The following is a 22959-nucleotide window of genomic DNA, read 5'->3' on the forward strand; positions in this document are numbered from 1 at the left end:
AAAAAGCCAATGCAATTCTGGGCTGCATCAATAGGAGTATAGCATCTAGATCAAGGGAAGTAATAGTACCACTGTATTCTGCTCTGGTCAGACCTCACCTGGAGTACTGTGTCCAGTTCTGGGCACCACAGTTCAAGAAGGATACTGATAAGCTGGAACGTGTCCAGAAGAGGGCAACCAAAATGGTCAAAGCCCTGGAAACGATGCCTTATGAGGAACGGCTTAGGGAGCTGGGTATGTTTAGCCTGGAGAAGAGAAGGTTAAGGGGTGATATGATAACCATGTTCAAATATATAAAAGGATGTCATATAGAGGAGGGAGAAAGGTTGTTTTCTGCTGCTCCAGAGAAGCGGACACGGAGCAACGGATTCAAACTACAAGAAAGAAAATTCCACCTAAACATTAGGAAGAACTTCCTGACAGTAAGAGCTGTTCGGCAGTGGAATTTGCTGCCAAGGAGTGTGGTGGAGTCTCCTTCTTTGGAGGTCTTTAAGCAGAGGCTTGACAGCCATCTGTCAGGAATGCTTTGATGGTGTTTCCTGCTTGGCAGGGGGTTGGACTGGATGGCCCTTGTGGTCTCTTCCAACTCTATTATTCTATGATTCTATGATTCTATGATTCTATGATTCTATGGTTTGAGGCTCCTGCGTTAGGCTCATCCTCTTTCTGCCCTGCTTGGTGTTTCCAGGTTTGAGGTCGCTGGTCCCTAGGTGGGTGTGATAACTTTAACTGAGGGGCCAATAAGTTGATATGGCCCAGAGGATCTTCGATGACACTATTACAAATATTAAGATGTTCAGCTGGTTTTTCCAGAGCAAGGGCTTTGCCGACCCGTATAGGTTGCAAAGGTAACAGGTCAACAGCTGTATCTTGCGTCGATACTGCTAGCGGGTCAGAATTTGACAAATGCTGTGAATCTTGATTGCGTATTGGGCTTAGAATAATGGAAGCCTCCAATTCCGGCATCGAGGCATATGAGGACGAGAACATTTCAGACTGGTCTTGCTTGGGTAATCCAATGTCAGGCTCGTTGCACGTAGAGATCAGGGTACCAAGCGGGGGGTGTAGAAAATAAATTAAGTCATTTGCAGGCAGGTTTGCCACTCCCTGTGGGGTAATAGGTTTGCCCTTCTTTGGGGTCCCTGGCTCCATTCCCCCGTCTATTTGTTCTTTGTGGCACACAGGCCCAGCATCAACACAGGCAGCACCTATCCTGGTGCATAGCGGTGTACGGGTCAGATTGGCGAATACCCTCGTAAAGTAGATGTACCATTTTCTTGTACGGTTTCTTAGTTTTAGAATCTTTGCAACGAGATGGGCAGATCTAAAGTTAATAACCATACGTCTCATATAAGGTCCAGAGGGCAACCATGAGATGTCCATGATATCTACGGGGCGTAGTGTCTGCCCCAACAGTTGGGTCAGGGAATTTGCGACTGAGTGTTTATCCACCCATTTGTTATAGTTCAAGGGGTGGTTTCCCACCAGTACTGCAAGTTTGCTGTTCTGGAGTTGCAGACTTGAGTTTTGTACTTGGTTGGGCAGACATCTCACTTGTTTTTGTGCAAGGTTGGCCTGCACACTTGGGCAGGGATGAGCGGAGTTTGCGATGTTGTTAAGCTGAGGAAGTGAGGGGGGGCAACTGAACAAGCCAAAGACTTTTTCAAGCTTCTTTTCGATCCCATCCAGCCTTTTATATAAGTTGGTGATGGTATGTGTTATCAACTCAGTCTGACAGATTAACAGTTCCAGTGCCTCTCGGTCCTCGTTTAACTGGGCTGGTGACTGGGATGGTTCAGGTGAAGTTTTTTGCAGGGACTCAAGAGTCTGTTCCTTCTGTTCCTTCATACACAGGCTCGAGGCTAGTTGTGGGTCATCCACAATGCCGGCTGGCTCCTCATGAGTAGTACTGGGAGCAAGGACCTCATAACTGTTTGCGGTAGGGAAGTTTCTACAGATCTCATTTAGGTCATTGTCAGGCAAGAAATCCCTGATATTTGTCTGTTTTTTGGCAGTGCTTGTAGCTTCATTGGAATGCTGCCTGCAGCGTTTCTTCCCTCTCATATCGGCAAGAAAATAAGGAGAAAATTTCTCGAAACTGCAGGGTCAGGGCAGGTTGTGCTGTTAATGAGCCCCGCTCCCTTTAACAGTCTTTATCTACAGCGTTTTCTTGCAGATTTATGGGAGAAGTAGAAATAATCTGAACCATAAAACCATAAAACTTCTAAAATAAACGCCCTAAGGCATCTTAGAGCCCTTAAAACCCTTCAAAGCAGAACGTAAAAAGCAAAAGCTTTACCGAGCATAGAACAAGGCTACCGTTCACGTCGCCATCTTGGTTTCCCCCCGATAAGAGTCAATCAGTGTCTGCAACTGCTGCGTTTGACGACATAAGTTGAAACACTCATAGTGTGTGTATTCCTGTATTCTGACTCCTGACTAACCCTGTTCCCGGATTCCTGATTTTGGCATTTTGACTGCTGGCTTTGACCTGGACTGTGTACTCTGGCTTTATCTGAACCTGACTGCTGGCTGTGACCTGGACTGTGTACTTTGGCTTCATCTGACCCTGACTGCTGGCCTTGTCCTGGATTGCGTACCTCGGCTGCATCTGGCCCTGACTGCTGTTCTTCAGCGCACTGACTTGTCGGCATCCTAACACTGGCCTTGTGTCTAAGTATCTTACCATGTTGATCAGTCTTGGCCTTAAAGAGCCAGCAACTGTCAATCAACTTCATGCCAGGTTGCATTGGAACCAATTCCCAAGTATTTTTTTCTCTTAAGGCAGGTGTCCCCAAACTAAGACCCGGGGGCCGGATGCGGCCCAATCACCTCAATCCGGTCCACGGACAGTCCAGGAATCAGCGTATTTTTACATGAGTAGAATGTGTGCTTTTATTTAAAATGCATCTCTGAGTTATTTGTGGGGCGTAGGAATTCGTTCATATTTTTCAAAATATAGTCCAGCCCCACACAAGGTCTGAGGGACAGTGGACTGGCCCCCTGCTGAAAAAGTTTGCTGTCCCCTGTCTTAAGGAATCAAGTTCCACCTTCATGGCATTAAGCCAAGGCTTAGCAACCTCTGAGGACAAACTTTGAACAGCTGTAACAGCAATAGCTGTGTTAGCAAACTCCTGAGCGTACCTCTTAGGAGGTTTAGCCTTAGTGGCTCTTCCGCTCCTGCGTATGATACACAAATCCTCAGCAGATGGTTCCTTCCTTGGAGAAAACTGTCCTGTAGTGAAAAGGGGTACAGTGGTGCCTCGCTTTACGAATACCTCACACAAAGAAAAACTCGCTAGGCGAAAGAGTTTTGTGTTGCGCGAGGCATTCGTAAGACAAAAAAAAAATTCTATGACCGCCGCTTCGTCTTACAAAGTGCGGCCATAGAAAGCGACAAAGGAAGATCAGCTGTCAGCGCGGGAAGCTGACAGCTAATCTTCCTTTGCCAGGGGGGATGGAGCCGAAACGCGGCGGTGCGGCGGCTGCCCCTGCCTGTCTTCCCATTGGCTCGGGGAAGACAGGCGGGGGCAAGCAGCGCCCGCTGCGATTCGGCTCCGTCCCCCGCCGCCTCTCGCCTGCCTCCCCCGACATGGGACGCAACTTCGGAGACCTCCGAAGTTGCGCACTGTGTCTGGGGTGCGGGGCTAGAGGCGGCGGCGGGGAAAGGTCTTCCCCCGCCGCCCACCGCCGCTTCTCGCCGCGAAAAGCTGGCATGGGGTGCAGTTTCGGAGGTTTCCGAAACTGCGCTCCATGTCGGGGGAGGCAGGTGGGAGGCAGCAGCGGGAGAAGCTCTTCCCCCGCCGCCGCTTCTCGCCGCGCACAGCCAGCATGGAGCGCAGTTTCAGAGACCTCCGAAACTGCGCTCCATGTCGGGGGAGGCAGGCGGGAGGCGGCAGCGGGAGAAGCTCTTCCCCTGCCGCCGCCTCTCGCAGCGTAAAGCCGGCATGGAGCGCAACTTATGAGGGCTCCGAAGCTGCACTCCATGTCGGGGGAGGCAGGCAAGGCGGTGGCTGGGAGAAGAGAGCTTCTCCCCCCGCCGCCTCGCACACAGCTGGCATCGGACGGGGCTTTGCAGACCTTCTCCGAAGCCCCGTCGCATGCTGCCGCCAGTCCCCCAGAGCCTATAGGAACGCATTGATTAAGTTTCAGTGCATTCCTATGGGAAACTGGGAGTCGCTAGACGAAAAATTTGTTACACAAATTGACCCATGGAATGCATTAATTTCGTCTAGCGAGGCACCACTGTACCTCTAATTCAGTATCAGACTGATCAGATGGTCTAAGAGATGTCTTCATGCTCTTGTAGTCAGCTGTGTCTGAATAACCGTCAGAACCCACAGCAGCAGCACCACCATCATTTCCATCATCCCCTTCATCATGAGATTCTTCAGTTGCGTCATCAGAAACAGGATGACACTGAAAAATCCCCACATTCTGCCATTTTGCATTGCACTGAACACTCTTGGTTAACCTTATCACTTTGGTATCAAACATTAATACACAATAGGCACCTTTCTCATAACCAAGAAATATACCATGCAGGGCTTCCGGTTAGCCTGCAGAGGGAAATGGCGGCTGCTTAAAGGATGACCGTTACCGGGCTATTTGGGCAACAGGGATGCGTGCCAGGGTTAGACACCCCCCTTAAAAAGCCACACAGACAAGTGGGGTCTCGAGGGGACCAGCCGAGCAAAAGGAAAACTCACCGCGCTCGCGGAGCCTCGCCGCTGCATCGGCAGTGAGTGGGGCCCTCAAGAAGCGGCTTGAGTTTGCTCACGGCTCTATCACAGCTCAAAAAAAGCTGAAACCACGAATTGCCACCTGAAGCAGCAGACTTTCCAAAATAAGGTATTTATTGCCAAACTTTTTGACTTTAAAATCAATGAATTTGGCAAAGACGGAATCTATGTGACCCATAGCTGCCAAGTTATCCCTTTTTTAAGGGATTTCCCCTTATGCTGAATAGGCTTCCTCGTGAGAAAAGGGAAAACTTGGCAGCTATGAATGTGACCGCGGGTGAGGGATTTTTTTTAAAAAAAAGTTTTTCAGCAAGTTAAGGTTTCGAGGCTTGATTTTTTGGCGTATGATTAAAAACCCTTCTGTTTCCACTGAAATTGTGACCGCGGTTGAAGGATTTTCTTTTCTTAAAAAATGTTTTTCAGGAAGTTAAGGCTTCGAGGCCCGATTTTTTGGCCTATGTGAAAAAACCCTTCTTTTCCAGTGCCAATCCTTGCAGAGGAGAATTTGCAACAGTTTGGCACCATTTTTGAGTGAATCGGATAACGTCAGATTTTTGCCGAAATTGAGACCCCGTGGGTTAGGGATTTATTTATTTTTTATTTTTTCCCGCAAGTTAAGGCTTCAAGAGCTGATATTTTGGCCTATGATAAACGAAACCCTTCTGTTTCCTTTCAGGGGAGAATTTGCAACAGTTTGGCACCATTTTTGAGTGAATTGGATAATGTCAGATTTTTGGTGAAATTGCGACCGCGGGTTAATATTTTTTTTTTAAAGTGTTTTCCTGCAAGGTTGGGCTTCAAGGCCTGATTTTTTTGGCGTATGATAAAAACGCTTCTGTTTCCACCACCAAACCTTCAAATCCCTAACCCATGGGATCACAATTTCACCAAAAATCTGACGTTATCCAATTCACTCAAAAATGGTGCCAAACTGTTGCAAATTATCCTCTGAAAGAATTGGCGCTGGAAAGAGAAGGGTTTTTTTATCATAGGCCAAAAAATCAGCTCTCAAAGCCTTAGCTTGCTAAAAACATTTTTTTAAAAAAATCCCTAACCCGCGGGGTCACAATTTCACCAAAAATCTGACATCATCCAATTCATCAAAAAATGGTGCCAAACTGTTGCAAATTCTACTCTGAAAGGGTTGGCACTGGAAACAGAAGGGTTTTTATCATAGGCCAAAAAATCAGGCTTCGAAGTCTTAAGTTGCTGAAAAACACTTTAAATAAATCGCTCACCCGCTGTCAGGTGGAATCCCTACAGGGACCCTCTCCCAGTCATCCTGACCAGCACTTCACCCAGTGACAGCGCAAGCAGCAGGTGAGGAGGAGGGAATGAGGAATGGAGCGGAATGGAAAGGGGGCTCCAAGACGCATTATAGCCCCTGCACCGACCCAGCTGGCCAGAGGAGGAAGGACAGCGCAGCAAGGTGTCGGAGCCTCTGCAATGCTACAGCCAAAGGACGGGAGAAGGAACGCAGCCCCTTGGATCACGCACCCAGACACAGGGCAAGGGGGCGGCGTTTTGGGGTCCCCAGATTATTATGCTGGCACAAAAACAGACAAGCGCCATTGCCGGGTTCTGAATCAGACTAGGCAGTCATGTTTTCTGATGTCTCTGCACTGTAAATAGTATGCACAATAAAGCTCTTAAAGACAGAGCAGACTGGAGCGTCTTTACTCAAGAGTAGCTGCAACAATCCCCTGACACCCGCGGTCGCAATTTCACCAAAAATCTGACGTCGATCAGAACAGCTCTTACGGTCAGGAAGCTATTCCTAATGATTAGGTGGGATCTTCTTTCTTGTAGTTTGAATCCATTGCTCCGTGTCCGCTTCTCTGGAGCAGCAGAAAACAGCCTTTCTCCCTCCTCTGTATGAAATCCTTTTATATATTTGAACATGGCTATCATATCACCCCTTAACCTTCTATTCTTCAGGCTAAACATACCCAGCTCCCTAAGCTGTTCCTCATAAGGCATCGTTTCCAGGCCTTTGACCATTTTGGTTGCCCTTCTCTGGACACGTTCCTGCTTGTCAGTATCCTTCGTAAACTGTGGTGCCTAGAACTGGACACAGTACTCCAGGTGAGGTCTGACCAGAGCAGAATACAGTGGTACTATTACTTCCCTTGATCTAGATGCTATACTCCTATTGATGCAGCCCAGAATTGCATTGGCTTTTTTAGCTGCTTCATCACATGGTTGACTCATGTCAAGCTTGTGGTCTACCAAGACTCCTAGATCCTTTTCACATCTACTGCTCTCAAGCCAGGTGTCACCCATCCTGTATTTGTGCCTTTCATATTTTTTTTTGCCCAAGAGTAGTACTTTACATTTATCCCTGTTAAAATTCATCTTGTTTGCTTTGGCCCAATTGTCTAATCTGTTAAGGTCATTTTGAAGTGTGATCCTGTCCTCTGGGGTATTACCCACCCCTCCCAAATTGGTGTCATCTGCAAACTTGATCAGGATGCCCTCAAGCCCATCATCCAAGTCATTGATAAAGATGATGAACAAGACTGGGCCCAAGACAGAACCCTGTGGCACCCCACTAGTCACTACTCTCCAGGATGAGGAGGAGCCATTGATGAGCACCCTTTGGGTTTGGTCAGTCAGCCAGTTACAAATCCACTGAATGGTAGCATTGTCTAGCCCGCATTTTACCAGCTTCTTTACAAGAATATCATGGGGCACCTTGTCAAAGGCCTTGCTAAAATCAAGATATGCTACATCCACAGCATTCCCTTCATCTACCAGGCATGTGACTCTGTCAAAAAATGAGATCAGATTAGACTTCCGGTCTGTTGCCATTGAAGCTGGTGGGGATTCCTTATGCTCTGAGGGTCCCTGCATGAAGAAGGAGAGGGGGGTTGCGAGAGCGCCGCGAAACCCCGTTAAAAGCCTCGGATTGTGCGTTCCGAGGATGTGGGATTCAGCGGAGACCAGGCACGACTCCTTCGCCTCCCGGGAAGCCCCATTAGGGTTGACAAGAGCGGGTGAAGTGGAGACGTGGGCTTGTGAATCGTATGCTACCTTCTCATGTGCAACTCCAAGCTGGCAATAATTTGAGCGGCAGATCCTTCCTAACCAAGAGTAATTTGACTGGATTTTCATGAGTAAAAATTCTACCATTTGGACTTTAATTTGGAACATGGAAAGGGCTTAAAATAAACAGGAAGTCCGTCCTTTCCGCTACGGAGGAGGGGGGAGCACTGGAAGCAGCTGCAGCCGATACTGAAGTTAAACAACTTAAAACCTCCATTTCCGAAGCAAAAAACCCTACTGATTCAGGGCTAAGGTAGGAGAGACTTTTTGTGACTAAATGCCCTGAAAATTGACTTTTAAAAGACCTTAGAATCACTGAGAATCTCCCCGAGAACAGAGACCCCAGGAACACAGACAAGCATTGTGACGTCATAATGGGGATTGCTGATCTGTTGAACTATTAAACTTCTGTTTCCTATTTGACTTCTTTGATCTTCCTTACAGCAGTCTGAGCTGCTGGAAAAGGCATTTTAACTTGTTTTAAAGCAAAAAGAGATATTTCCCTTTGATTCCTGAGGAATGTGATGATTTCTCTAATGAGTAATTAGTTAGCTCATTAGATATTTGCCAAACATCACAGCAGTCCAGATTGCGCTTCCTTATCTGCGCACTCTCGGCAAAGAATTGCAGAGTAAATCTTCTGTCGCAGCTATAAGTCTGTGTGTGAGCTTACAAGAAGCAGCAAACAATAAATCACGAAGAATAGCATCCGTCTTCTAAACTAAGAGCTTTATTTACAGAGCAATAAACAAATGCCCAGGCGAGCAAGACGGCATGACTGCTCTTGCTTCCAAGGCAAAAACGAAACTGAAGTATGTACACACAGAGAACAAAGAGCTGTAACATGATCCCCCTTTGCTCCCTCCTTCCCAGTGGTCAGGCGACACAGCAAAACAGCTTAACCCTTTAGTGGGTCTTCTGCTACTCCTCACACCCCCTCTCGCCTGATCACTGGGGACAGTGGGTATCCAAACTCACCCCAGAACCAACCCCCTTGCAGAATTCCTCATGACGCTGGAAACTCAAGGGCTTTGTGAACCCATCTGCTAGGTTCTCCTGGCTTGGACAGTACTTCAGCTTTACCAAGCCTGCCTGAACACTCTGACATACGTTTCGGAAGCGAATATCCAGGTGTTTGGTTCTGGCCTTGAACTGTGACAGTTTCAAACATGGCTGATTGTCGCCCCAGACTGTGATGGGCAAGCTACAATCACCATAGATCTCCTGGACCAAACATCTGTAATACTCCAACTCAGTACAAACTGCAGACAACTCAGCTTCCGTAGATGACATAGCGATCAGGCTTTGCTTGCGTGAACGCCAACCAATCAGAGAATTTCCAAACCTCACTACTAAACCAGACACTGACTTCCTGTCCTCCTGATTGGCCCAATCCGCATCTGCAAAACACGTGAGCTGTGGCTCACCTTGTGCTGACAACTCCAAACAGAACTCCTTGGTATCCTGCAAATACCTCAGCACTCTCTTAATGCCATTCCAGGCATGCACACTAGGCTTTGAAGCCTCCCTGCTAAGCAAATTGACTGCAAAAGCAATATCTGGTCTACTCCACTGTGACAAATACAACAGACTCCCTAGAGCAGACTGAAAAATTTCAGGACTCTCAAATGCTACTCTGTTCTTTACCTGTGAGTCTTTCACAAAGTTTGTCTCCATGGGTGTTCTGACACCCTTGCAGTCAGACATTCTGAACTTCTCAAGCAACTGCTCAATCTTGCCTTTCTGACTGAGCAAGAAACTTCCATCCTCAGACCTGTCAACCTGCACTCCTAGGTAAACTTTCACTGCACCTAGGTTCTTGAGCTCGAACCGCTTTCCTAGCTCCTTTGCAAACTTCTGCACCTGCATCTGGCTCTTAGCCAGATAGATGATGTCATCAACAAAGACCAGTAACAGCTCTTGCTGTTCTCCTGCACCTCTGAGATACAGACAGCTGTCAGCTAGACTCTTCCTGAACCCTAGGCTCTCCAAAACAGTGTGCAGAAACAAGTTCCAGTTTCTCGCAGATTGCTTCAAACCATAGATCGACTTGTGCAGCTTCCACACCTGACCTGGCACATCGCCTTCAAACCCTGGTGGAGGCAACATGTACAGTTCCTCCTCAAGATCTGAGTTCAAATAGGCGGTGTCCACGTCAAAGTGGTTGACAACCAAACCTCTCTGCGCTGCAGTCGCTAAAAGCATCCTGAACGATTCACTCCTAGCTGTCGGATTATTCACTTCCGTGAAGTGTACTCCTTTCCGCTGTGTGAAACCTCTTGCCACTAACCTAGCCTTGTACTGTGGCTCACCAGTCGCTGTGGGTTTCAACCTGTAGACCCACTGACTGCTCACTGCTTTCTTACCTTCTGGCAACTGTGTAAGGCCTATGCACACCAAGAGATTGCATGGAGTCCAACTCCTTCTCCATTGCAACTTTCCACTTACTAGCTTCCTTTACTGGTAACTGTTGAACCTCCTCAAAACTTTCAGGTTCACACATTGCTAGGTTCGCCCATACACTGATTCAGTGGGAGGTAGTGGTACTGCTGTAGCTGGTGATACAACAGGCTACGAAGGTGTTGAAACCTCACTCAGACCTGCAGTTGAGTCTGACGCTGAATTGGGAGAACCACTGTTCACCATTGGTCATTTTACTCCAGAGAAAGAGGAAATGAGTGATTGCAAATCTGAAGAGGCCACAACAGGCAAACAGCCTGAGAGATTTGCTGTTGAGTTTGCTAAAACTGCTGATGCTGTTCTTAGAGGCTCAGAAAAGGTTTTTGAACCTGCAAGCTTCAAGGAGGTTCAGGAAATGACCTCAAAAGATGCTCAACCATGGCTAGCTGCCATGAAAACAGAGATTGATTCCTTAGATAGGAATCAGACCTGGGGACTGGTCAAAATGGTCCCAGGAATGAAGCTGGTAAACAGCAAGTGGGTCTTTAAGGCCGAAACAGACCAAAATGGCAAGGGAGTGTGGCACACAGCCAAACTGGTCGCAACAGGTTTTTCACAGGTTCAAGGTGAAAACAACATTGAGACTATTGCACCCAATGTGAAGTATGGGAGCTTAAAGCTTTTGCTCAAGTTTACTTCAGAAGAGAAAATGCACGTATCGCATTTTGTATTGGATGCTGATGATGCAAATGTTTTGACTGGGATTTTGCAGAAGGATCTGTTTTTACTTCCACCTGCAGGAGTGCACGTACCACAGGGGATGGTCTGCAAATTGAATAAATCCCTGTTTGGTCTCAAGAAGAGTGCCAGGTGTTGGGATACAACACTAACAGAGATGTTGCTTTCTCTAGGTTTTCACCAAAGTATTGCTGATTCATGTGTGTTTGTCAAGGAAGAGGGGGAGCACAAACTGTATTGCTTTTGTTATGATGCTGAATTGCTTATATTCTGGAAACACAAGGATTTGTACCAGCGTACACTTGCTCAGTTGCAGGAACACTACACCATGGAGGATCTTGGTGAAGTTTCCAACTATCTTTCTCTGGAAGTTGAGAAAGACACAGAAGGTAATTTTCTGGTGCACCAGACCCAGAAAATTACAGAGGTATTGAACAGGATGGATTTGGATGATGCAAATCCTGTAGACACACCTATGGTGCCAGGTTATCGGAGAGATGATAACGAAGAAGCATTTTCTGACACCACTTTGTATAGATGTGTTCTAGGCAAGCTATGCTTCATTGCAAAATGTTCAAGACCTGACATTGCTGCAAGCTGTAATTTGCTTGGCAGGCATGCTGACAATCCTACGGTTCAGGATTGGCAAGCTCTGCAGCGCATAGGTTGCTATCTTCGAAGCACTATGCACTACAGGCTGAAGTTGACAGGTCAAAAGACTGGAGGTCTTGAGGTTTTTGCAAATGCAAGTTTTGGAGGTGATGCCACAGGTGGCACAAGCTCTTCTGGGGTTTGCTACTTGTACAACCACTGTCTGGTTGGCTGGATGTGCAAGGAGCAAACAATAGTGAGTCTGAGTTCCTATGCAGCGGAACTCAACACTCTCTCATTCTCGCTCACAGATTGCGAGTGGTTGATGCAACTGTTTCAGGATGTCAAAGTCAAGGTGACTTGCCCAGTACAGGTGTATCAGGACAACATTTCCTGTTTGGATTTGCTAGCTTCAAAGAGTTGCAAGCAAAGGTCCAGGTTCTTGCAGATGAGGTTACGTCATGCAAGAGAGTGTATCAGGAAGGGACCAGGTCAAGAGTCCTACATGCCAGGTAATGATTTTCCTGCAAATGTGTTGTCCAAGGTTGTTAACAAAGAACAACTGCAGATGAATGTGCCAAAGCTACAGTTGGGATTACTGAAGTTTAAGGTTACACAGAATGGGGGAGTTTTGTTAGGATTTCATAGTGGATTCTGTTCCACCTTAAACAGGAACAGGCTTGGAAGAGGATGTTGAATGTATCACATGATGTGTATTTCCGTTGGTTGTACTATTGTAATGTTATTCAGTCTTGCTTTCGCTTTGCTGATGGAGACAGACACGTTTGGTCTATCTTCCGAGATGCTTTGTAATAAACGCTTGTAAATATGCAAGAACTTCTCTCTGACTTTTCTCTGATGCTGCTGCTGCTGCCAAACCACGCTAACGCTGGAGATGAGCTCTGCAGATAACGTGTCCAGACTCCAAGGAGCCTGGATCGTGTTACACCTGGCTACCGGAGGGAGAAGACTTACCGGGGGGGGGCTTGGTGGCCCAGGTCTTCTGCGGTTTTGCCAACAGGGTCAAGATATTAACTGATATGCATGAAATTTCAGATAAAGCTATATAATCCCTAGTGTAGTAAGATAAGACCTTTGGAGCAGGCATTTTTTAAAAAAACGTTTTGTATGAACCACCCTGCTAGCCAACCAGCCAAGTCTCAGGGGGGTACTTGCTGGAGGCAGAGTCCATATGCAAGGTTCAGTCCAGTCCTAAGGTCAGGAGTATCTCAGCTCACACAGTCTGGGGGTCAAGAAAGCCAAGAGTCCAAGGTCATGAGAAGCAAGAAGCAATAAGGTCTGGACAGGAATGACAAATGATGTTCCCAACAACTGACTGAGACAGAAACCCTGCTTAAGAAAGCTGGAGCCAGCTGGTTCTCATCAGGAGCAAGAAGGCTGATCAGCAGCAGATGGAGTCACTCTGCCTTCTGCTCCTTCAGGCTGCTGCTCAGCAGGTGAAGCTGATTCCTGGCCCATGACAGTGCCCACCTGGATGCCAAAACGGCATGATTAGATTTTATAGCTGCCATAAAGGTAAAGGGTAAAGGGACCTCTTACCATTAGGTCCAGTCGTGACCAACTCTGGGGTTGCGGCGCTCATCTTGCGTTATTGGCCGAGGGAGCCGGCGTACAGCTTCCAGGTCATGTGGCCAGCATGACTAAGCCACTTATGGCAAACCAGAGCAGCACACGGAAACACCGTTTACCTTCCTGCTGGAGCGGTACCTATTTATCTACTTGCACTTTGACATGCTTTCAAACTGCTAGGTTGGCAGGAGCTGGGACCGAGCAATGGGAGCTCACCCAGTCGCAGGGATTCGAACCGCCAACCTTCTGATCGGCAAGCCCTAGGCTCAGTGGTTTAACCCACAGCGCCACTCGCATTTCAACTTAAAACTTAAAACTTTTCAGCTTAAAAGGTTAAACCAATATATGAGATAAATGCATGACATGCAAAGCAAGATATGTCAAGCCTTTATTTGTTGTAATTGTAATTATTTGTCGTTAGGCGGGTCAATTATAAATGGAATGTAATTAATGAAATGTAATAGCGATGTTTATTTTTGTATTAAATAAACAACATTTTGCAGGGGGTTGGACTGCTTGTGGTCTCTTCCAACTCTGATTCTATGATTGTATTATTGTAGCTATTTGTTTTATTACTGTGGGATTTCCAAAAGAAAGCATTTGTAAAAATTAAAAGAAAAATAAAAAATAAAAAGTTGTATTACTGAAATAAATACACTTTTTTGACAGCATTCTAATTTTCTGAGTTTCACCTGTATACGGTCAAGGCTGCGTCATCTGCAAACAACATCTCTCAGATAAGGATCCACTGCACTTTTGACTTTTGCAGAGATGTGCCAAGTTGAACAGGCCCCAAGTGACTGTAATCTGTTCAGAACTACACAGACAAAGACTTTCCCTATGGTGCTCAGCAGGGAAATCCCATGGTAGTTTTTGGAAGTCTTGGTGGTCACCTTTGTTCTTGTAGAGCAGGCATCCCCAAACTGCGGCCCTCCAGATGTTTTGGTCTACAACTCCCATGATCAATGACCACTGGTCCTGTTAGCTAGGGATCATGGGAATTGTAGGCCAAAACATCTGGAGGGCTGCAGTTTGGGGATGCCTGCTGTAGAGGGCCTCAGTGTTGGAGTTACACATGTCTTGTGGCATGGATCCTTCTTCCCAACAATGCAAGAGGAGGGTTTGGAAGTGTGTCATGAGGCAGTACGTCTTGATAGTGCACTGCCCATCACTTCATCTGATTGCTGCAGTCTGTGATAATCTCTCCCAACAAGGTTTTCAGTGGTGCAGGTTTTTTTTATTGTTGGTCTGTCAGGGGATTGTTGCGGCTACTCCCAAGTAAAGACGCTTCAGTCTGCTCTGTCTTTAAGAGTTTTATTGTGCATACTATGTACAGTGCAGAGATATCAGAAAACATGACTGCTTAGTCGCTCCCAGAATCCGGCAATACCGCCTTCCGGTTTCTGGTGCAACATAAGAGCTTGGGGACCCCGAAACGCCTCCCCTTAGCCCTACGTCTGGGCACCGGAAGGGGCTGCATCCCCTCTTCCCTTTGTTGGCTGGGACGTCGCTGTGACTCCGCTGCGTCGCTTAGCCTTCCTTCCTCTACTGGCTGTCTCGGAGCCCTCCCTCCATACCGCTCCAGTCCTCATCTATCCCTCCTGACCCGCTGCTGGCGCTATCGCTGGGCGAAGTGCTGATCAGGATGACTGGGGGAGGCTCCCTGACATGGTCCAAAGGCTTTCTTCATGCCTTTGTATATTTTGTGTGTGTCCATCATTCTGCCCGGACACTGAGGTCCAGCACCGAGGGCCTTCTGGCAGTTCCCTCGTTGCGAGAAGCCAAGTTGCAGGGAACTAGGCAGAGGGCCTTCTTGGTGGTGGCGCCTGCCCTGTGGAACGCCCTCCCAACAGATGTCAAAGAGGAAAACAACTACCAGACTTTTAGAAGACATCTGAAGGCAGCCCTGTTCAGGGAAGCTTTTAATGTTTAATAGATTATTGTGTTTTATTCTTCTGTTGGAAGCCGCCCAGAGTTGTTTATTATTATTATTATTATTATTATTATTATTATTATTATTATTATTATTGCCAGTGTGAGCAGTAAGTTGGATGCTCTGGCACAGCTTTAGCTAGTAGTCAGTGGCACACCATCTGGCAATCCACTGGGCATCACTCATTTCCTCTCTGTAGCAAGTGTCTTTTTGTTGGCTGCACGTTTGTAGTTCAGGAAAGCCTCGTGCTTTGCAGTGATAACAGGCTTCATGTTCTTTATGCCAGCCTCAAACCAGTTGAGGATCTGCTGCTCTCTTTTGCCAAAGGAAGACATAGCTGTTTTGTTGATTACTCTGGGCGGCTTTCGACTAATCAGAGAAGAGTTCAAAAAGCTCAGTTATGACTGTTCTGGCAGTGTTTATTCGAGTCCACATTTTATGCTTTGTGCTATGGGCCTTCTTTGGCTGAAGATGGATCTTGCTTGCTACCAGGGAGTGATCCGTGTCAGTCGGAATTGTGGTAGCTCCATGTGATATGAACACAGTTCAGTGCCGATTGCCTGGTGACAATCCAGTCCAGCTGGTGCAAGTGTCCTGACTTTTGATGTCTCCAGGACATTCAGTATTTTGCCTTGATAGCGAAGAACATGCTTGTGATGCAGAGGTTGTGATATGAGCACAGTTCAAGCAGCCTTTGTCTGTTCTCATTCATGCTACCAATACCAAAGTAACCTATGCAATTGTCCTATGTGTGAAGATTGTCCCCAACTCTGACATTGAAATATCCCAGTAGAAATACTGTAGATGCTTGCAGTTTGGGACCCTCCTGACAGTCTGGTCTAGTTCCTTATAGAACTGGTCCTTGGTTTGTGCATCAGAGCACATAGTGGACGCGTAGATGCTCAATATGTTTATCGGACTGGGGGTGGTTGGGAAGTGGAGGAAAAACAAGCGCTGGTGGTTCTATTGCAGACAGAAGGGAGATCCTCACTGTGAAACCTACACCTTGAATACATGGTACTTCTAGATGCCCTCCTTGCCAGAAGAAGGTGCAGTTCTAACATGAAATTCTACTCAATATGATCCAGAGCAGAACTCCGACGTATAGTTAGCAGAGTAAAAACTTAAACACGTTGCGGGATTCCCAAAAAATAGACCAGAGACAATTGTATTTCATCCAGCAGAGCTTTACTGCTACTGAAGGCAAATGAGTATAATGGTCACAAATACATTCAGGATTGGCACTGTCCATAAGAAATCCAGTTGCAGCAGACTTAACTTAAACTTACAATAACTTATAAGTCTAAACCTTACCACTATATACAGAACACCACACCAGAAGAAAAGAGAGACAGAAAGTGAAACCCAGGCTTCTACTGGCCTCTTATTATAGTCAGCATGACCTTGACAGAAGAGATAACAGAGCCAGTTTAAGCCAGCTGTACTCAGCTTCTCTGAAGGAATAACCCAAACATCATGAACCTTCTGCTTGTTTCTTTCACACAGATAAGCTTTCAGAACCCTCTTGAATTAATTAGAATAGGAAATATCTCTACACATCAGATCAATACTTTCTGCACTAAGAAATGCAAGCTGACAAGTTCTTCTCTTGGAGGCAGCCATTTGAAGCAAGTCTGGTCTCCTGTAGAGCAGCAAAGTCAATATTGAGTGCTTTCAGCTCACAGTCAATGATGACTGCAACAGGTCGGTAGACAAGGCAGGATACATGTTATTGACATTCCAACTTGCTAAGTGCAAAAGGGTTTATTTCTTTTTCCTTTTTGCCTGATGCAGAAGTTCAGTTCGCTTGTTGAGTGCTACTCTGAGCTCTACACACCCATTGAAGCAGGTGGACCAAGGCTGCCCAGCACTTTATTGAATGGGGGCTGGCCAGCTTAAGGCAGGCAGTACAGTAGATGATCTGTGAGTCACAATGATCTCTCCCACCGATGGAGGCAACCCCCCCAGCACTTGTATCTTATGCCAATCAGGTTGAGCTTATAACTCGTAGCTGCTGCCTCCTGCATTGTTTTTCCTGCGTTTGCAGCACCAACTTGATCTTTCTGGGGCACAAGCCTGGGCAATGAGTATGGAAGTCCTGGGCTGCCCAGATGACAGGATTCCCCCCTCCCCTTTGGCCTCACTGATGTGATTCAAAGGAAAGCAGAGGAAGACATTTGGCGTCAGCTTGGTTGCAGGAGTTACCAGAAGGAGGCATACAATACACCATCCAACTGCCTTACAGATTCCACTTCGGATTTGTGGAGGGTTTACTCCTTAACCTTTTCTCCTCCTGCTTCTGGTCAATGCCCACATTCTAGCTGTCAACCATACACCCAAATAAAAACAGCCAACTTCCTTAATTCCTTGATTGTTTGTGCTTTGCTGAGAGACGGCAGCCAGGGCCAGGCTGAAGGCATGTTGCCACCTGAGGCAAATAAGGAAATAGCACCCCAACCTGGCATTCAGAGGTAGACTGCACCTGAACCTGAAAGCTTCATTTATTTCCCAAGGAGTGGAAAGGCAGAGAGGAGAGAATGGTGTCAACTGCTGGGCTCGGTGCTCTGCTTACTTCATACTTTCTTGAACTGCAGTGGCCTGATGAGGCTGCAGAAAGCCAGATCAGGCAGTAGGAAGCTGGACAGGGGAAACAGCTGTGTGACCACCAGCAATAAATGTGGGTGAGGTGCACAGCCAGGCTGCCACCGGGAGAAAGACGAGTGAAGTGGGAGCGGGAGGGAGATCTGAGCAGACAACAGGCAGGCCACTAAACCACTGAGGTAAGGGAGAGGGACAAAAGCCTGGACCCAGGAGAAGAATCACAGGGAGAAGCCAAGAATGCCACTGGGGGGTGAGAGCCAAGACAGAAAGTAAGAGAGAATTGCTGGTGGCTGCATACTTCATGGGGAAACCACCAGAGGCTAAAGGGGTCACTGCGGAGCTGGAGAGCGGACCAGAGCTGCTGCACCAGGGCAGCCACTCATAGCACTGCAGAACCAGAAGCCTAAAATTCATTGCCACCTCTCAGCTGGCTGCCGCCTCTCATCAGAGACAGAATATATAAACACCAACAGTTGTTTTAACACATTCAAACCCTCCACATTTGAGGTGAGCAGGGGTGACAAAATAATAATAATAATAATAATTTATTATGGTCCCAGACCAGATTCACATACCGTACTAAACGAACACAAAACACATAAAACACAATAGAATTAAGTCTGAATTAACAATCGAATAGGACAATAAATAATACGAATATGACAGCCATTAGAAATGTGGTTCAGGTCTTAGTCTCTAAAATATTATCTAGAGCAGGCATCCCCAAACTGTGGCCCTCCATATGTTTTGGCCTACAACTCCCATGATCCCTAGCTAACAGGACCAGTGATCAGGGATTATGGGAATTGTAGTCCAAAACATCTGGAGGGCCGAAGTTTGGGGATGCCTGATCTAGAGTTTGCATCTGATCCCTTTGTCTTTGTAATAGCACAGCTTGTTCCCTGAGTTTTATGGCAGCTGCGCAAAATTTAGTCACCCTTAGCGTGATCTCTGGATCCTTATCTATGAGGGATTTAAAACATTGAGGTTCAGACCCACTTTGAATTTTCTGTATAACAGGGGTGATAGCAAGACATGAGAGACGGTTTCCACCTCTATCAGGCCGCAGGGGCAGACTCGCTCCGCATTCGGTTTACCCACGTATCTGCCCTGCAATAAGACAGATGGCAGCACGTTGAATCTAGCGAGGGTGAACAACCGTCTATATTTAGATATTTGTAATTTTGACAGATACATTGCTGGGGTAAAACTTCTCCCATTGTCTTTCATTGCTGGGTGCTTATTCATCTCACTCACCTGACACTGAAATTCTACGTCCCAGATTCGTTGGCGAATTGTTGCTCTGGCTTTCTCGGTGCCTGTGGCGAAACCCCAAGCCTTTTAGCTTTTCGTATAATGTAGTTTTCCATTTTGATTGATAGGGATCCAGTAGGGTTAAGGGTGCCAACCTGACAGGAAAGATGATGAGTTTTATCCAGTAACTAGCTGGCCCGGCCACGCGTTGCTGTGGTTCTTTCCTGTGATTCCCCCCACTCTGTCCGGACACATGACTTATCCTGCCCCCTCCTCCCCCCACCCCCTGGTTCATCCCTGTGACTGCCCCCACCCTGTCCCGACCCATGAGCTATCGAGCCCCCTTCCCCCCCCCACCCCTGCAGCACATCCCTGTGACTGGCCTCACCCTGTCCTGACTCATGAGCTACCGTGTTTCCCACATTTTAAGACACCATCTTATATTAATTTTACTCAAGAAAATAAGCCTATGGCTTATTTTCGGGGGGTGTCTAAAAATGTTTATTACCATAAGTACCGTATGGTTCTGGGCACCTGCCTCCTCCTGCTGCATTGCTGCTGCTGGCTCCCGGAGGCTCGGGGCGCTCTGCGCGGCGCTGTTGGGCACCTCCGGGAGGAGGAGGAGGAGGCCTGCCAGGTCGGCGCCCAGCAGCCCCAAGCCACGTGGCGTTTTCAACCGTAAGCAACAAAGGAAGGCGCAAGGGTAACTGAAAGGAAACACGTTTTTAAAATGGCAAAGGGGGCAAGCTGCTTGGGTACTCGGCAGCGGCAGCGAAGCCCAGAAGCCTATTTGACTGTGAGGAGCGGGAGAGGAAGCGGCGGGAGCGATAACAAAACAAAACCCCACTTCTCGCCCCTTTTTCTCAACTCACCTGAGAGAACCAAGAGAAAAGCACGGTGTTTGTTGTTAGTTGCCTTGGCAACCCGAAACGGGACGGCAAGTGGGGAGGGACACAAGAGCGAACCGTTAGTGGATCTGTCGGCCGATCGCTCTTGCGCAGCCCCGGATTCGTTCTCCAAACCAAGGCCTGCCTCTCGGATGCCTGGAGCCGCCTTTCAAGCGAAAGTTCTGCCCCCCGCCGCGGCCGCCGCGGCCCGCCCACTCCACTTATTGAAACTGCCTCAGCGCCGCTCTCGGGTTTCACCTGGTTGCGCGCTTACGAAAAGGGAAGCTCGTGGCATGGCCAGAGAAGGAGGCGGTGGCGAGACCAAGCCTTTTGGCCGAAGCAGGGAGCCAGCGCTCCTGTTGCTTCTAGTCAGGGCCCATTGACTTGGGACTCTGTGGGGCGGAGCGGGAGCCGGCAGCCGCCTCAGGGGCTCGCGGAGCGCCCTGAGCCTCCAGGAGCAACGCTCTAGCAGCAACGCTCCCGGAGGCTCGGGGCGCTCTGTGCAGCGTTGCTGGGCGCCGACCTGACAGGCTGCTTCCTCCTCCTGCTGCCGCCGGCGTTGCTACCATACCGGTAGTGCTGAATCCGCGAAAACCGAAGCGGCTGGGGTCAGGAGCACCCGGGCCAGCGGCCTCGTCTCTTCCTGGCCCTGCCAAGGAGGCCTGCCGCCCCGCCGCCCGGAGCTGCTGGGCGCTCCATCCGCGCTGCTGAGTGCTCTGCGCTGCAGCAGCCGGTTCCGGGTGGGGGGCGGCAGGCTGAAATCACTTCAAACGGCATTTTTAAACGCCATTTTCCCTCCTCAGCGCTGAAGTTCCTCCTAGGCGCGCGCTACAGCTGAGCCAGGAACAGCTGATTCCCGTGCTACAGCTGATCTGCACCTCCCCGCTCTGCTTCCTTGCTTCGCCGGTGCCTGGGTGCTCCGTGCTGCAGCAGCCGGTTCCAGGCCCCGAGCTGGCAGGCATGTCTTATTTTCGGGGTATGTCTTACATTTCTCAAATGCTTAAAATTGCTGCCCTGGCTTACTTTATGACTACGTCTTAAAAAGGGGGAAACATGGTATCAAGTCCCCTTCTCCCCCCACCCCTCCAGCACATCCCTGTGACTGGCCCCACCCTGTCCTGACTCATGAGCTATCCCTGTGACTTCCACCACCCCACCCACCCCCGTCTGAGCCCTCTGTTGTCCCTGGGGAGTGTTGGCCCCTCCCCTACATCTTCCTACATTGGCCCCCACCCTTGGAGAAGGAACTGTCAGTTTCTGGGTTCTATTTCCCAGTATTTACTTTTGTCTGGAAGAGGGTAAAATGCGGATCCTCATGGATCCTCCACTTTTTAAAAAATAACTCCAACAAATCCAGTGTCAAGTCACATCTGGAAGCCACGCCTACAGACTGGACTATAAAAAACGTGGACCCAACACTTTGCCTGGCTGCAGCAACACAAATAATAATAATAATAATAATAATAATAATAATAATAATAATAATTTATTTGTACCCCGCCCATCTGGCTGTCTCCCCAGCCACTCTGGGCGGCTTCCAATCGAATATCAAAACAATACAGCAATAGCACAGTTACAAAAGTCACACACAATACATAAACCACATCAAAAATACACAACTGAATGGAAAACAATTTCGACATGAATCAAAATCTAAAACTAAGAATACATCCTTAATACAGTTTAAAATAACATAGGTAAAAAATAACAGGAATTTAAACAAAAAACAAAACAAAATGGAGCCCTCTCTGCCCAGCAGCAGTGGTGGCAACAGTCCTTTATAAAGCCCATCAGGCCCCGCCCTGGACCAGGTGGTGAGTGGTAGGACTGGGGCCTTCAGGCGCTGAGCAGGGGAGTCCTCCTGGCTGGTAGCAGCAGCAGCAGTTCTTATAGACCTCAGGCCCCGCCCTAGGCCAGGTGGTGAAAAAACATGGATCCGAGGCACGGATCCTCATGAATTCATATGATCCTCATGAATTCATATTATTTTTATATGATTTTTATATTGAAACAAAATAAAACCACGATGATACCCTAGACCACATCTTAGTCTGTAGGCACCACCAAAAAAATCACGCATCCACTGTTTGGTGGGGCCGCAATGGCGCAAAAACGTGGTTACAAAGCACGGATCCATATGGATTCTCACGCTTTTTGCATTGGGCCACCCCGAACTCACTGTCAAATAACATATCTGTTAGCATATTCAATTCTGTCCACTGCCCAGCTGCATGTGAGACAGGCTGACTGTTTTGGATGTGTGACTGCTGTAACTTTCCCACACAGGAAAACGGATGTAACCTGATCTCCTGTCATGTGATGTTATTTGTTCTCTCTTACTTTCACTTCTAACTGAGAGTGATGGCATACACACTTTTCCATTGCTCTCTAATAAACGTAGTTAAAAGCTCCAATTGTTTGCTGTCTTCTTTACCGAAGCCAGTGGCAGAAGAAAGAATCTAGGGCTTGTCGTCCCTATATTCCAGGCATCCCCAAACTTCGGCCCTCTAGATATTTTGTACTACAATTCCCTGACCACTGGTCCTGTTAGCTAGGGATCATGGGAGTTGTAGGCCAAAACATCTGGAGGGCCACAGTTTGGGGATGCCTGCTATATTCTAACAATGGTAGTAGAGCTCGGTTTGGCGATTCCGACTTCTGAAAAGCAGTAGTAAATTGTATAAAGGGGAAAGCATTAGTAAAAAGAAATTAGAGAAATATCTAGACAAATTTAATGGAATTAGAATAAGTTCAGAAGAGTTGGAGAAATTAAACGAACCAATCTCATGTCGAGAAATAGATGAAGAGATAAATAAACTCAAATTAGGAAAATCGCCAGGCACGGATGGCTTGTCAGGGAAACATTACAAAGTGTTACAAAACGAATTAAGAGAAGTGTATAAAATAATGGTAAATGGGATATTAGAGGGAGGAATGCTCCCAAAGACATGGCAAGATACATTCATTACCCTGATACCCAAAGATAAAGAGAGAAGAGAGGAAATAGGGAACTATAGGCCAATTTCATTGCTGAATATTGATTATAAATTATATGCTGGAATCTTAGCCAATAGGATCAAAGGTGTCCTGAATAGAGTTATAGGCAAGGAACAACAAGGATTTTTACCCCAAAGAAAGATGTCTAGCAATATCAGAGTGTTGTTAGACATATTTGAAT

This window comes from Zootoca vivipara, chromosome W, assembly GCF_963506605.1.
Source record: "Zootoca vivipara chromosome W, rZooViv1.1, whole genome shotgun sequence".
NCBI lineage: Eukaryota > Metazoa > Chordata > Lepidosauria > Squamata > Lacertidae > Zootoca > Zootoca vivipara.